At 40.4% G+C, this 15,056-nt stretch overlaps 1 long non-coding RNA gene across 1 annotated transcript; it reads right to left on the bottom strand.

The window, feature by feature from the left end:
- Positions 1 to 204: 204 nt before the first annotated feature.
- On the bottom strand, positions 205 to 14,978 carry LOC129182969 (uncharacterized). The gene is made up of 3 exons (XR_008570731.1): positions 14,805 to 14,978; positions 12,362 to 12,570; positions 205 to 1,942 (listed from the first exon to the last, which is right to left on the bottom strand). It is a non-coding gene; the product is annotated as an uncharacterized LOC129182969 (long non-coding RNA).
- Positions 14,979 to 15,056: the final 78 nt, after the last annotated feature.

Below are 15,056 nucleotides of genomic sequence, written 5' to 3'. Positions count from 1 at the left end.
CCACAGGCCTTCATGAAGGGCCACATAACACATATTGATCCCTGCAGTTCTTATTCCAGTGAGAGAAGTTGACCTTTTTTAACTTTCGTTTGGCCATGACCTTGCTTACGTGTCGGCGCAGTCATCTCTTGCCCAGGATAAGCGAATGCTCGTTTCTTCTTCATTTATCAACGACTTAAACTGGTACAATTACTTACCATTTAAAATTCACAGCCACCGTCCTTAATGAGTTTATGATAAATAAATAATGTGGCGTAATAGTTAATTATCTCAAGCACCCCTGCTGGCCTTAATGATCGTTCTACCCAACACACGAAGCAAAATCACAAATACAGCATATAGTATTTATGATGTCTTCTTTTTTAGCAGAATGATTAGGATAACACATCATGAAGAGCCTTGCGGATATAACCAAGGGCACATCAAATATGCCACTTTATTGGGGTTTTTGCCAATGGCGCAAATAGAATTGTTGATCTAGATGCCCTTACATAATAAACACACTTGCTCTGCCGGGGAAAAGTGTGATACTCTTCTCCTGTTGCATAGTTTTTATTTGACTTTATTTCAGGTTTATTGTTATGCCAAGTAATGCTAGCTTATTTGATCATATACATTCCATATTATGGTGTACATAAAGGGATGATATAGCTCCATACCTTTATCTTTGGCCCCCGTTTCTCTTCTTTCTAAATTGTGTATCTGATGGCTCTGACTTTCTCTTTTCCATGTTTTGTTGAGAAAAATAACGACACTTAATCGTCACCGCCCACCATCACTCAACTAGCAGTCAAGGCTAAAGCAACTCATATTGCCTCACAATTCCCGCTTTTATGTTTCACATTTTAGTAGTGAAATAACATTTGTCGGAGACTCTTGGTCTGCGATATAATGAATATAATAAAATATGAAGAATGTAGCATGTTTTATTTTTTAACAATTGCTGTTATTATTTACTTTTTTTTAACTTTTTTTTTCTTTTTTTTCTATTTTTATGGTGCAATTAACCTGAGGGCATCTGCCACACATCCTGACTTGATGAGTGCTGAACACAAATATACGGTATTTTTTTCTGTGCCCCCCCGCGGCACCCCCAAGAGAATGCGGCCCTGGGCAATTGCCCATGTGGCCCATATGGCCCATAACTAGAACCACCACTGCCCGACAGGCCCGCAGACAGATAGGGGAAAGGCGCAGAAAACCGCCCAGTGAAGCACAAAGACAGGCGGCAACAAACACCCAAGCACCCAGAAGAGCACCGAACCGCCGACAGGCACTTTATTGTTTAATCTCTTGAGTTGCGCGCTTTTTACATGAAGAACAACATCATAAACAACAGGATTCGTATCATGGAAATGAAGTTGACTCCTGAGGGTCAATGCTGGTGGTCATAAACGCAGTGCAGATGTCACACACAACACCAGGCACACACGGCAGACGGAGCTTTAAAAAATCAGCTCAATGGACAAGGCTGTCGTTTTAGTTGAGGATGATGACTGCTGATGTTGACACAATGATGATTGTACGTAATTTTAGATGCCAGGCTTTGAGTCTTTGACACATAAAGACAATGAAACAAACAGAGCTGATTCGGGAGGAGCAATTTTGCACCCACCCGGGGCCACTTATGTTAGCGCCAAATCATCACAACACAACAAAGGCACTCAGCAAACACCAATTTTGAACAGTGTTGACATTTTTATTTGTGGTACGTATGTAACAACAAATGGGATTTTTCATCAAAGAGGTATTTGGTAAAATTGTGTGATAATTTGAACATGAGGCTGGTGTGGAAGAACTGGAAGAATGCACACAAATTCCAAATATTTTGTAGAAAGTCTTGTCAGAAAGGTGTTGCTGTCTCCATGTTTACTTGTATTTTAATTTCCTGTCGGTACGATGATCACTGGTCAGCCCCAACTTGCTTCGCTCTTGTCAGTTTCTGACAGAAATTAAATCAGATTCAGTGAAAAGCACCTTCACGTATTGCAGCTACTTGTGCCAGGTGTACTGAAAGTTCCTCCAGGTAAAAAATGTAAAAATTGAAAATGTGACTGATGTTAATAGAGGTTGCTCATTAAGAGGATGACCAAAAAAAGGGGAGAATATGTCATGTTTCGCAGGACAGGAGCGAGCGCCTCCTATCGTGCGCTCTTATTTTGGCGGGCTGTACTTCCTGCTTGGAGGAAGCGGCAGCCGCTTTACTCCTGGTTGCCGCGCAGCTGCAGACAATTATTGGTGGCTGTTAAAAGGCCAGCGGCGTCGTACGTGCTGCGCTGGTTCATTGCTATTATTGTTATTGTTATTGTTCCTCGTCTCCTCACCGGTGCTGTCACCTAAAGTGTGTACTTACCTGTTGATACTTTCGTGTTATTTTCCACAGAGCTTTTTCCCTCTGTCGCCTTTTGTTTGTACCTGTTCGTGCACCATTAAAGATCTTTTGTTTGCACGCCTCTTCTCTGCATACTGGGGGTCAAGCTTCCGACAGCTCGGCCGCATCCCGTAACAGAATAATTCACTTTGGTTAACAAAATGTTTTCAAAATGTTTTAAGATCCTTCTTTGACCCATTTGATTTTCTCCGCCATTTCATCTGTGGAGGGATGTCAGTGGCAAGCACCTTCCAGCACACGCACGCCCCACCCCGTCAGGATGCAGCGGTACAGCAAGTGCCTCCCGTGTGACATTTCTATGTATTTTATTGTCTGATTATCAAGAATAATGATGTCACACTTGCATTTAAGACAATACACAGGCTGTAGAAAGTATGGTGTATAATAAATGTTTCTGTACCATTATATTATTGGCAACATGCTGACAACCGGCCGCATGGTGGCCAAGTGGTTAGTATGTTGGCCAAACAGTCAGGAGATCGGGGAGACCTCAGTTCGAATCTCCGCTTGTTCTCCCCGTGGGTACTCCAGTTTCCTCCCACATTGTGTGCACGTTAGGTTAACTCTAAATTGTCTAAATGAACTCTAAATTGTTCATAGGAATGAATGTGAGTGTGAATGGTTGTTGTGAATGTTGTCCAGGGTGTACCCCGCCTCTCGCCCAGAGTCAGCTGGGATAGGCTCCAGCATACCCCTGCGACCCTAATTAGGACCCCATTAGGATGGACGCTGAAAAACAAAACCTGGCAGGCATACATTTATGATGGCAGGCACCATGCGCTCAGACGGTAGGCGGGGCTTGCGTGCTAAGCCGTATATGATCAGAATTCAGCGAATTTTATTTAAGAAAATGTTCACAACGATTGGAATCATACAGAAAATACATTTATAGTACAATTCATTAGACAAATAGCAATATTTATTTTATGTTTTTCATTTTTGTATTTTTCATTTTCCCCCGACTCCTGACAAAAGCAAAAAGAAAACTGCCAAAAGACTATCACTTAATCATTCTAGGATGGATGAAATTGAAAGTATGTGAGTTGTGATCACAGGCAATCGGACTGAATTAGTTTGCTTTTATATTAGATAACACTGCCGGCCAGGGGTGCAAGGTTGCAGCCAATCGCCGAGCCACTATTAGAGAATGACTGTGCCACTACCCAGAAGAGCCTTTTTCAATGATTACACAGAAATTGCCTTACCATATCATCATACAGTGCTTTTCTCATATCCTGCAAATTGAAAAAAGCCATTCTGTGATCTGAAAATAGCCTGCTCTCTGATGAGCAAGATTATTAGGCGACTCACAAATCTTCATTCTAGTCCTGCAATTATATTTTCCTTGGAGAGTCCCACAAATGTACTGCACAGCAAACATCTTTGACTTGATACAGTAATACACACTGAGCAAATAACATATTGTTGTCATCGCCCCGCTACAAATACCATCCATGTCACACGCTCATACAACCTTAATCCGCTTATGTCCTTCAAAGAACTGGCAGGCTCTTAAAAAGTTGTCACAATTGTTCATCTACATCAGGGGTGTCCTAAGTGTTTTCGGCCTATAGCTTGCTTTTTTATTGGCCTGCAGTACATTGTAGACATAAAAATAACCCCCCCAAAACCCCAGCAAAAAGTCAGAAGTTAAAGAGAAAAAGCTGAAATGTTGACGCTAATAACTAACAATAACACAAGGCTTTGTCTTTAAGGATATAAATAGAACATTTTTTGGCCTTTTTACAAAATGTAAAAATATAGAAAGGCAAGCGTTTGGACACCCTTAATTTACATGTTGCACATGCCTGTTATAAATGGCCCGCAAGCCACCCATTTGTGGCCCCGAACTGTTACTCTTTCACTATGTGTTTTGTTTGGGTCAGCACGTGGAGACTGGGTCTATTACACCAACAGCCACAGACATTTCCACTTTCATTTTTGGAGCCGTTGGCATACAGGCATTTTGCCAGCTGTCGAAAACTCGATTGCAGGCAAATGGCATGTTCCATGTTCACTGCGAAAAGAAAAGTGGATGATGAAAATCAGCAATTCAAAGAAGAATGGACTTTAATGTTTTTAGACTCGTGCTTGCCAGGAGACTCGAACTGTGACGAACACGTCTGTTTTGAAGCGACATTATGAGATGAAGCATAGGAATTTTGAAGAGGCATTTTAGTGTAAAAATAAATGCACTAAAATCGTCATATCAAGCTGCAAGCCAGATTCTTGTCACATCTATGACACAACAGCAAAATGCAACAAAGTGCTTTTAGTGTGACATGCTTGAGTGAGGACGGGAAGCCGTTCTCAGATGCAGAAACAATGAAAGAATGAATGAAGCGATGGACACAATCTTTGAAGGCAAACAACGAGAGGAAATGACGGCTAAAACTAAGTAAATTCCTCTCAGATTCCACAGCAACCAGACAAACTGAAGTCTTGGCTGGTGAGGTAGTTAAGCAGCTGGGTAATAGATGAAAAAAAAAAACAGGCCACATACAAGAATGTATTCGAGAACGCGGACAGTTGTTTTCATCTGCTACATTCAGTATGTCTGACGCGGAAGATAAGCGTTCACTGCTGTTTGATCACCTTGTTTTCAACTATTTAATGCGTCTATTCAACACACCATGCACACGCACACATTTAGCACTAATCATGTCAAAGACATGCACCGTTATTGCCCTCCATTCTTGTCAGTCTGTGCTTTGGTCTAGTCCCTTGCCGATTTGTTTGATTGTAATTTGTTCATGTGTTTCCTGAATTGTTCATTTGTTTTCTGAAATGTTAAAGTGTTTCACAGTTTGTTAAAGTGTTTTGCACTTCCCGGCTACCACATGCTGTGAATGAGTCCACTGACACCCCTGATAATGCTCAGTTGATGGTGTTTGTGTGGTCATATGATCAGTCAAAAAGGGAGTTTGTTGAATATGTGTTGAGTATATTGTGTACCCCTGGCCAGGAATTCTGGGCTCCATGAAAAAAAATCACCATGGGCCCCCCTGGGCAGAGGTTGTCACTTTTGGGTGCTCTTGGAATTGTCCTAACTTTGTTGTCCTGGCATAATGCATGGAATGTAAATAAATGTTAAATGTCATAGCCTTTTTAAATAACCCTCATGTACAAACCCACCATTTGGCCCTCAGTGTCTATTGAGAAAAATTCTGGCCCTTGGACAAATGTAATCGAGGACCTCTGCCCTAAACTCTTCTAAATGTACCCTTGATTGTAAATAAAGGAAATCTACTGCCATCAAGTGGAATCAACGGGAAAATAAAACCAAAGTAGTTTTTCTAATGACAAGCTACAGCTACAATAAACCTCTATTACTTTTATAATAAAACCACCTTAATTATGTTACTTCTATATTCACGAAACATCCATTTTAGTATGTACAACATGCATTGGACATGAAGGCACAAAGGCTTAATTTTCACCAGTCTGCCATTACCCTGAAACTACAGTACACATTGTGGAGGTCTCCCTCTATTGTGTGTGTTACGCAGTGTCCTTTTCTATTTCAACAACACTTTACCCGCACTTGGTGCCACATTAGCTCTAAAATGGTAAAGGACAAGGGTTAGCCTTCAAAATCCCTCATTCATCATTGAGCACAGAGCACCCATTAACCTGATGTTGGTTTACTAGACTACCCTCAGCAGACCTGCCCCCTGGTGACTGTGGAATGTTACACCATGACTTAATTGGGGTTTAAGAAAAAATATAATCTATCATACACAACACTGGAGACATGGTTATGCCAGGCCTTTTTTTAAAATATCACTGTATCGTCTTTGGTCCTCACTATTGAACACTCCTTTATAAATCTGAGCATTTGCAGAGAGGACGTGCCTTGAATGCCGGTCAGCCTTAATGTAAGCTCTGAGGCATGTGCAGCTTTGTAAGAATGGGATTCAATGGGATTCAAATTTAGCTGCTAAGAGTGCACACGCAGGCAACAATCATAGGACCGAAGTCTGAGTGACTCGAGCACACAGATAATTTGTCACTGAGGGGAATGAATGAGGATTGAAACCTTTGGAGCTTCGAGTGGGATGAAAAGGGCCACCAGAATGATGTGAAGTGCATTTAGAGAGCAATTTACAAGGGAGGACTTATCTATATAAAAAAAACAGATCACATAGGTCACATAAAAGTTTATAAATCCTGCAGTTCTTTTATCTCTAATATAATCAGTGTTACAACCAATCAAATTTACATAGCACCACAGGTGGACGAAATGCAATGGTGATGAAAATAATTGCAGTAGGTAATTGTAAATCCAAAATATGTCATGCAAATATTCCAAATAGCCCTGCATTTGTAATTTCATAGCTGCTGATATAAAAACTCAAAGATGGCATTATAACTCAATGAATATGGTTTAAAACCCAATTAATTATACTATGAATCAGTGGTGTGTAGTCAGGGCCTAAACGCTATCAGAAGCACCGACCTACAATTTAAATTCTAGTATTTGTTCCATGAAATTGTATTAATTTATTCCCAACAGTCTATTATCTTCATTATGTATTGTGCCTCATGGCTGCACTGCTTCCAGTAGTGTATGTCTGTGACATTTTTTTTTTGTCCTGTCCAATCAGATTTCAGCTTCTGTGTGCTGCCAGGGCCTTCAGAAACAGGAGTGCTGGCCCATGTCATACACAGACTATTGGTAATGGGGCTGTTTTTTGTTAACCAATCAGATTTCAGATTTGCCTTCCAAGGCCAGCTAGGTGGCCCATAGGGATGTCAGCATTTTTTTTGTCCTCTGACTGGTTGATCAGAGCAAAACAGTTTGACAAGCCAAGTTATGCCTAGAATGGCATACTGATTTTGTTTAACAATACTGGCCCTCACACAGTTTGCGGAGAAAACTTCTGGCCTGTTAAGTCTCTACTGAAGGCCCAGCTAGGTACCAAATGCACCACCATTGCTATAACTATTCATTATAATCATCCATCCATCCATTTTCTGTAGCACTTGTCCTCACGAGGATCGTGCGTATGCTGGACCCTATCCCAGCTGTCTTCCGCAAGAGGCAGGGTACACCCTGGACTGGCCGCCAGCGAATCTCAGCAGACTCAGTAATGGATAATTGAGTAACTGCAATAATAATCCACTAATATTTGAATTGTGCCTTAGAAATAGATAAAATAATTTTGAAAAATTGGGAGAGCATATTCTGCAGCAGATTTCTAATAAAAAACAGCTGTAGATGTCCAAAAACAGCTCCTGTCACATACAGGGTCTTTGACTAGTTCCTAAAAACATCAAAGCACTCCTTTTACAGAAAATCTTTCACTACTGTAAATATAGTGCTTCTTTGTTTTAAATTCTGACTTTACTGACTACCTTTTGGTGAAGTTTTAACTTATGGCAAGGAGTTGCATTGGCATAATGCACTGAATAAAAATAATATTTGAAGGAAGTCCAGCACCCCAGTGCTGAACTTTCTGAAAATATGGCCTCTGGAACAATTAATTTGAGTAGCCCTGATATAAACGGTGTATTTCTAATTATAATTTATACATAAATACCCATTAACATTTATGTGATCACATGACAAGCACCCGATGCACTAAAGTAGTCAAAGGTCTTTGAGCTATGATTGGTGCAGGTCTGGTTAGGAATGAGGACAGGGAAGTACCCAACGGAGCATAAAATAGAAGGAGTTATTTTGGTATTTAGCTTTGGTAGGAATAAGATGTAATCTGATAATAGTGCAACGATCAATATGGCATCAATAAGAGATCTAAATTAAGAGAGACCAAATAAAATGTCTGCTCCTGTACGGATGACAGTCCTCACACTGATGTGATGGATACACTGTATAGTTGCACGCAACATTATTCAACCCCAGTCTATACTACTGGGAGTTGGGTTTTTTTTGTGGCACAAAACAAAAAACTGAAAAAAAAAACCCAATAATCGCTTTGAAAAACAACAAATTTGTCAATAATTCTACAGGCCTCAATATTCCCGAAACATAGGCCAATAACATACTTGACAATACGCTTACATTTTTTTGTCTTTGAGATGTTTAATTTTGCAGATTTCTCTTCTTCGATGCACTTGTCAGCTGCAGTATTTGAAGCTCGTGTCAATCAACTATCAATTGTACTAAATGACAGTAGAAATTAGATCAAATCAGCTCTAAAATAGAAACAGGCTTCTGTTTTGCACAGTGCTCAGTGACAGAGTTAACAAGAAAAACCATCAACAACAGGAGAAATATTTATTTTTACCTGTCTAGATGCTAGTGGACTTTACATAATGCTTCCCACGACTGCTGCAATTCAAAGTTCCGTCATTTCCAGACTATAGACCGCACCTGTCTATAAGCCGCAGGTGCCCACGTCGTAACATGGGATATTTAGTACACAGAAAGCTGTTACACCAAAAGATTTTTAAAAAACTTTTAATTATATACAGTAAATGTTTTTTTTTTTTTTCAAACATTGCGCGTAATGCAGTAGCCGACCAGAAAAGTCATTAATTGCTATCCTCGTTGTTCTCCTGGGAAAAAACCTGTTGTCGCTACCAGCATGACCCCACCTCGAGGCAAATCAGCCTCCAACCTCCTGACACCGCTCCATGCTGCCAAGATGCACCAGCACACAAAATATCAATTTGATACTTAAGTCATTTGAGGTAATATATATCATTAACAGGAACACAATTAAACGTAACTAAATTATTGAGACCTTGCTTAAATGATACGCAGTTGATTAAAATAAATGAATAAATTACTCTGATATCTTATGTTCTTTATTTTATGAGCTATGCTATCGGATTGGAATCGCTGATACCAGTCTGAATTTTACTCAAACAAAATCAGTGGTTTAGCACCTCACTAATGATGAGGGTGCACACAGGAAGCGCAAAACGGCTGCGCCCAAGCACACCAGATGACGCGAGAACAGAAAGTGAATACAAATTAGCCGCCCCAATGTATAAGCCGCAGGGTTCAAAGAGTGAGAAAAAAGTAGCAGCTGATACAGTGCCAATTCCGACCAAGGACAATCGGCCTGCGACTCTGCCACAAATGAATGGAACACAATGTAGTACATCATGAAGCAGAAAGTCCGCCATGACAGTGAGGAAAAGAGGTGGGCGGGGCTCGGCAGACAACCGTGTACAGTGTATTCACTACCTCTGAGCTGAGTGTAAAAGAAAGTTATGCGCTGTGCGTACACTTTGATTAAATGAATCTATGTTACTGAACGGAATGAATATATACAGTATATACTGTAAATGTGTAATAATCCATTATACTGCATAAATAAGACCTACGTGTAGATGTCAATCAAGACCCGAGCAGCAGTATGAAAGAAATGTTTTCTTTCTTTAGTTTACATTTTTCTTCCTTACAACGCGTAACAATCAACATAGAAAATAATAATACTTATATTGTATAGATAATTAACTGGAAGTATTTACACAGTGCAACATTGATTTCAGTAATGGTGTTGGCTATATTGTGTGGAACAACACTTTGAGTCTTGGTCACTGTGATAAATCCACAACATTTTCATTACACCTACATTTCTTTGTTTTGGGGGAACTTGAAAAATGACAAATTTGGTCTTTTGGACCATCTTTTAGAGCAATTAATGGCTGAGCAGTGTGCCGAGGACACGTTATAATGCAATGTTTCTGGATTCTGCTCACCATCATGGCGGCCAACCAAACTCGTGCAGGGCATACGACGGAAGTGGATGTCGTATTCATTTTTAGTGTCCTTGTTTCAGACTGTTCTTGGTGAGATGTAAACATGTTTTCCATCAAATTGGTATAATTCATGACCCGTGCTTAGTTATTTTTGATCATTTAATGGTGGGGATTTATCATTTATTGCTGGTGAAGGCCAGCTAAGGCTATCTTTACTCCTTGTTTATGAGTGACTGACAAGGCCTCAGCTGATGCACTGATAAGGTTTCTGTCCGGAGAGCAATCTACACAAAAGGGATGCGGGCCAGGCTGTCGAGTTAGCACCTCTGCGGCTCCTCTCTGTGGTTCCCCATACCTGGAATGAAAGCTATGAAGCATGACATTTCATCAATATAAGGAGGGCGAGCCAAAGGGGTTTAATTCTTAATACAGCTGGTTTATTTGGGATCAAGCGCACTCTAGATGAATTAGAGGTCTACCGCACTTGGAAGGACAAGGATGACAGGACACTGGCATCATTGAAGCCATGTGTCGTAGAATCTATGGCTCTCCGATTGAGACAGGCTTTGGTTGAGAAATTAAGCAGCATTGGGCTTAGCTTTCAGAATTCAACAACCTACAAATTATGTGTGAAGTGCATCTCATACCATGCAACAAAACGTGTTGGTTGGCGTAAAGTAGACATGGGTCGGTTATCGGTTTCAGGGTATGCTACGGTATAAAAAAGTCACAGTTTCAAAACCACTGAAATTTTGCGTCATACCGTTTGTACGATATGAGAGAAAGTGGAGGTCCAGCGCGGTGACAACACAAACATATCAAGTTTATTTAGCTTTAGCTCTGTTGACCGATTAGGAATAGCATTATGTTCCCACGGCTTTTGGCTAACTAAAGAAATGGTGTGCCGCTGACTACTGTTGCAGCATGTAACGAACTAAATAGCGAATATTTGATACCTTCTTTCCACTCCTTTGCTCAATTTTGGCACATATCCTCAAGCAACTAGCTCGCTGAGTCCATTCTTGCTGCAGTACGCTGAGTTGGTCATACCACTTGTTGGTGTGGCGGTCTGACCCACAGCGACTGTTCTTCAGCTTCTTGTAATCTTATTTAAGTTTCTTCAAACCATTTTTTTCGCCATGTGTACATTTAACACCTTGTCACCTATTCTTACACATACTTGGTTGTTTCGTGTCGCTATCTCAAAGTCCCGCTGAATATGTTCATTTACAAAGAAGCTTAAAAGAGTTGTTCTTCCACTAAAGATGGTCGACTATTGATCGAGTCGTTCAAAACTTCTGAGTTTTTTACTGAACCGGGACTCACGGGTGTTTGTCTCTGTTAACTCATTGCTGCCGCTAGCTAAATTAAAAAGGAAACCAAGTGACATGGCATTAATTGTGCAACTGTTACTCTAACTACATTTGAATAAATGTATTAACCCCATAGAAAACACAATAGATCTGCTCCTTTCCTCAAATCAACTCTCCTTTCCACTTCCCTTTCCTGTCTGAGTTGCTCGCTCGCTATCGCTGAGCCAAGTCGAGTACTCACGAACCTAGACTCAATCGGCAATGCCGAACTGAGGGGGCAACAAGAGACACGTGAACCTGACACAGGCTCATGGTTTAGTACGTGGGGTAGGTGAACTTGTTGTGCATGTGCAGGTTTCTTGGATGACGTACAGTCTGCAATGAGCACTGAATCATATGTGGACATCACCGCCATATTGGATGTGGCGTGAATGAAAGGTGCGAAAGGGGAAGATGCCTAATTCTTGTTCTAGTTTTGGTACGGTTTCGGAATGTTTTTTGTGCCTAAAGACAACTTTTTTCTCCCAAAATTGTCTCTTTATTCTTTCTTATTATAATTATATTTAATAATAATAATAATAAATAATAAAGAGACATTTTTGAAGCATAAAAATTTAATTGTAATCTACTGGCAGGTAATTCTCCAATAAACAAAACTGTCCAATAAAAAACAAGAATATTGATATAGCATACAGAAAAATTGAAGGATGCGGGGGCCCATTTTGATGTGTATATTAAAACTTACACCAATCTAATGTAGATCAGTATATTGTACTATAAGCTATATAAACTTTGTGTGAAAGCAAATAAGTGTAATATCTAATAATATAGATCAATTGAAAGAATAAGGGCGGAAAATGGCCCCTGGGACACACTTTGGACATCTCTTGTTTACAGTGTTTCCTTTTAGGAAGGTGAAGTGCAACAATAAGAGTTAGAACAGGGTGATGATTATTTTATTTTTAGTAAAGTTCCTTACCTGAAGCGCAGCATGCAGCACCGCTCTCATCTCAACTTTCCCCGTTTACGGAGGTGAAGTGTTCAAATTCAGGTGCACCACACCTCAACATCAGGGCCAAGAAGTGGGGGGCCCGGCGGACACGTAGCTGAGGAGATCCACAGGGTCCGAGGTGCCTCTGTCGCCGAATGCCTTGCCTTTTCGTCAGCTTTTAGAGCGACTGTTCCTCACTTAAAATAGAGTGGTGAAAAAGTGTTTGCACCCTTCCTGATTTCTTATTTTTTTTGCATGTTTGTCACACTTAAATGTTTTAGATCATCAAATTTCAATATTAGACAATGACAACACAACTGAACACAAATGCATTTTGATTTTGAATGAAACATTTTTATTATTAAGGCAGGAAAAAAATCCAAACCTTCATGGCCCTGTGTGAAAAAGTGATTGCCCTCTAAACCTAATAACTGGTTGGGCCACCCTTAGCAGCAACAACTGCAGTCAAGCGTTTGCGATAAATTGTAATTAGTCTCTTCCAGCGCTGTGGAGGAATTCTGGCCCACTCATTTTTGCAGGATTGTTGTAATTCAGCCACATTGGAGGGTTTTCCAGCATGAAGCGCCTTTTTAAGGTCATGCCACAGCATCTCAATAAGATTCAGGTCAGCACTTTGACTAGGCCACTCCAAAGTCTTCATTTTGTTTTTCTTCAGCCATTCAGAGGTGGACTTGCTGGTGTGTTTTGGATCATTGTCCTGCTGCAGAACCCAAGTTTGTTTCAGCTTGAAGTCACAAGCAGATGGCAGGATGTTGTCACTTTTTCACACAGGGCAATGTAGGTTTGGATTGTTTTTCTCCCTTAATATTAAAAAGTTTCATTTAAAAACTGCATTTTGTCTAATATTTATATTTGTTTGATGATCTGAAACATTTAAGTGTGACAAACATGCAAAAAAAAAAAAAAATCAGGACAGTGGCAAACACTTTTTCACACCGATGTGTGTACAGTGTGGAAAATTAGACATTACGTCGAGGAGAGGGCTTTTCGCCAGCCTGGACACGCGCGCGCACACACAGTGCAAAATCTATTGAAAAACATGATCCATAGGGGCAGATTGTCCCTTGTAGGGGGGACCAAATGGTATGCGGTTTTACCATTGCAACCCTATAATACACGTTTGGACTGTAGCAGGACAGCGTGAACTAACAGAAACGCTGCTGCCTTGTGAACGGTATTGAGAAAAATAAATGCAGTGAACAAGACTGTAGGATAGAAAATAAATTTCAAACTCCAAATGGAGAGCTCTGAAAAACCTCAGCAGGTTATCTCAAGAAAAGAAGAGTGAATGTTTTTTAAAAGCATAACATACAATAGATATCCACATGATCGTAGCCCCTGTGGAGCATAAATAAGTTGCCAATTGTCAGATGACGTCGGCAACAGTAGGCGACTGCAGGCATTAGTGCACCTTAGTGCATGCTTGTGTTTTGCATATTAGCAGTCTCAGTCAAGATGTAAATAGCAACAAAAGCAATGGATATGTTTTGACCTGCTGATGGTGCTAAATGAGAGGTGTGGGGGAAGGCAACGAGTGAATTGTACCAACAATTATTGTGTAAATCACACTTGATGGGAAAAAATTAGTTCAGCAGTTGTGCCTCCAACAGGCTGAGAGACAGCATAGCCAGCACCATGCTGCTAATGTGTCAGAAAAACAAACAAGTTTCCAAGGAGAGGACATAACAGGAATTAAATATAGTAGCTTCCCATGAAGAAATTTGATCGGCAACTGAAAAAACAAAGACTTTAAGTGGGCTGACACTGTTGCTATAAGTGGCGCTTTACATTTTACAGGCATAACACGCTGTATACACATACAATGAATTAGTATGTGGTGAATGCAACAGTCACACTAGCACTCGACCTTGGGAACACAAATGCTGCCTTGTTCTTCATTTGATCTTCCCTTCCTGAAGTCACGACAAGAGCCTCTCCCACACAAATGCCACAACCTTGATTATGTAATACATTGTAATACAAGACAAGGACGTAAGATCTTTGTTCATGTTGTGTGGTCTTCCCTGATTCAGGCTCCAACTGCGAATTTGTTTGGACATCATGCCACCTTGAAGTTGAATGAGGTGCAAGACATACAGCTGCATTCTATTATGAGCGCCACACTCCACACAAAATAAATAGCAGGGTCTGCTTGTGCCAAGTTACCTGGCAGTCACACGTCAAGGTCACTATCAGCATTTCTTGTATATATCTTTATGTTTCTTTTATGTTTATGTTTCTTATATATATATATATATATATATATATTTATATACACTTTACTCAGACAGTCAATAACATTTTGTCACATGTCTCTCTTGTTTAAACACGCTTAAAAAAGTTAAAAACTTCATTTGAATTTTAATGCTCAACCTACAGGTCAGACACAAGAAATTATTAAACCACTCACTCGTATTTCACTCCTGTGACCGTGCCTTTTCGTCCTGGCGCCGTTCTGCTGTACTGTAGCATTTTTGTATCTTTGTTAAAACATATTGCTGCAGTACTCCCCCTGTTGCAGTCCCCCTCCTTCGAACCATTCATTTACAAGCTAGCAAGCTAGCGATGTCACAGGAGACACGGCAGGGCGGCACAAAAGAGACTGATTGACAATGGTCTACAGCCAAGCAGGACGCAGAAAACAATGGGCGGTGCAGACAGA

Source organism: Dunckerocampus dactyliophorus, chromosome 1, assembly GCF_027744805.1.
Source record: "Dunckerocampus dactyliophorus isolate RoL2022-P2 chromosome 1, RoL_Ddac_1.1, whole genome shotgun sequence".
Classification (NCBI taxonomy): Eukaryota; Metazoa; Chordata; class Actinopteri; order Syngnathiformes; family Syngnathidae; genus Dunckerocampus; species Dunckerocampus dactyliophorus.
The sequence above is the reverse complement of the archived record's forward strand: the minus strand, read 5'-3'. Positions and strand labels throughout refer to the sequence as shown.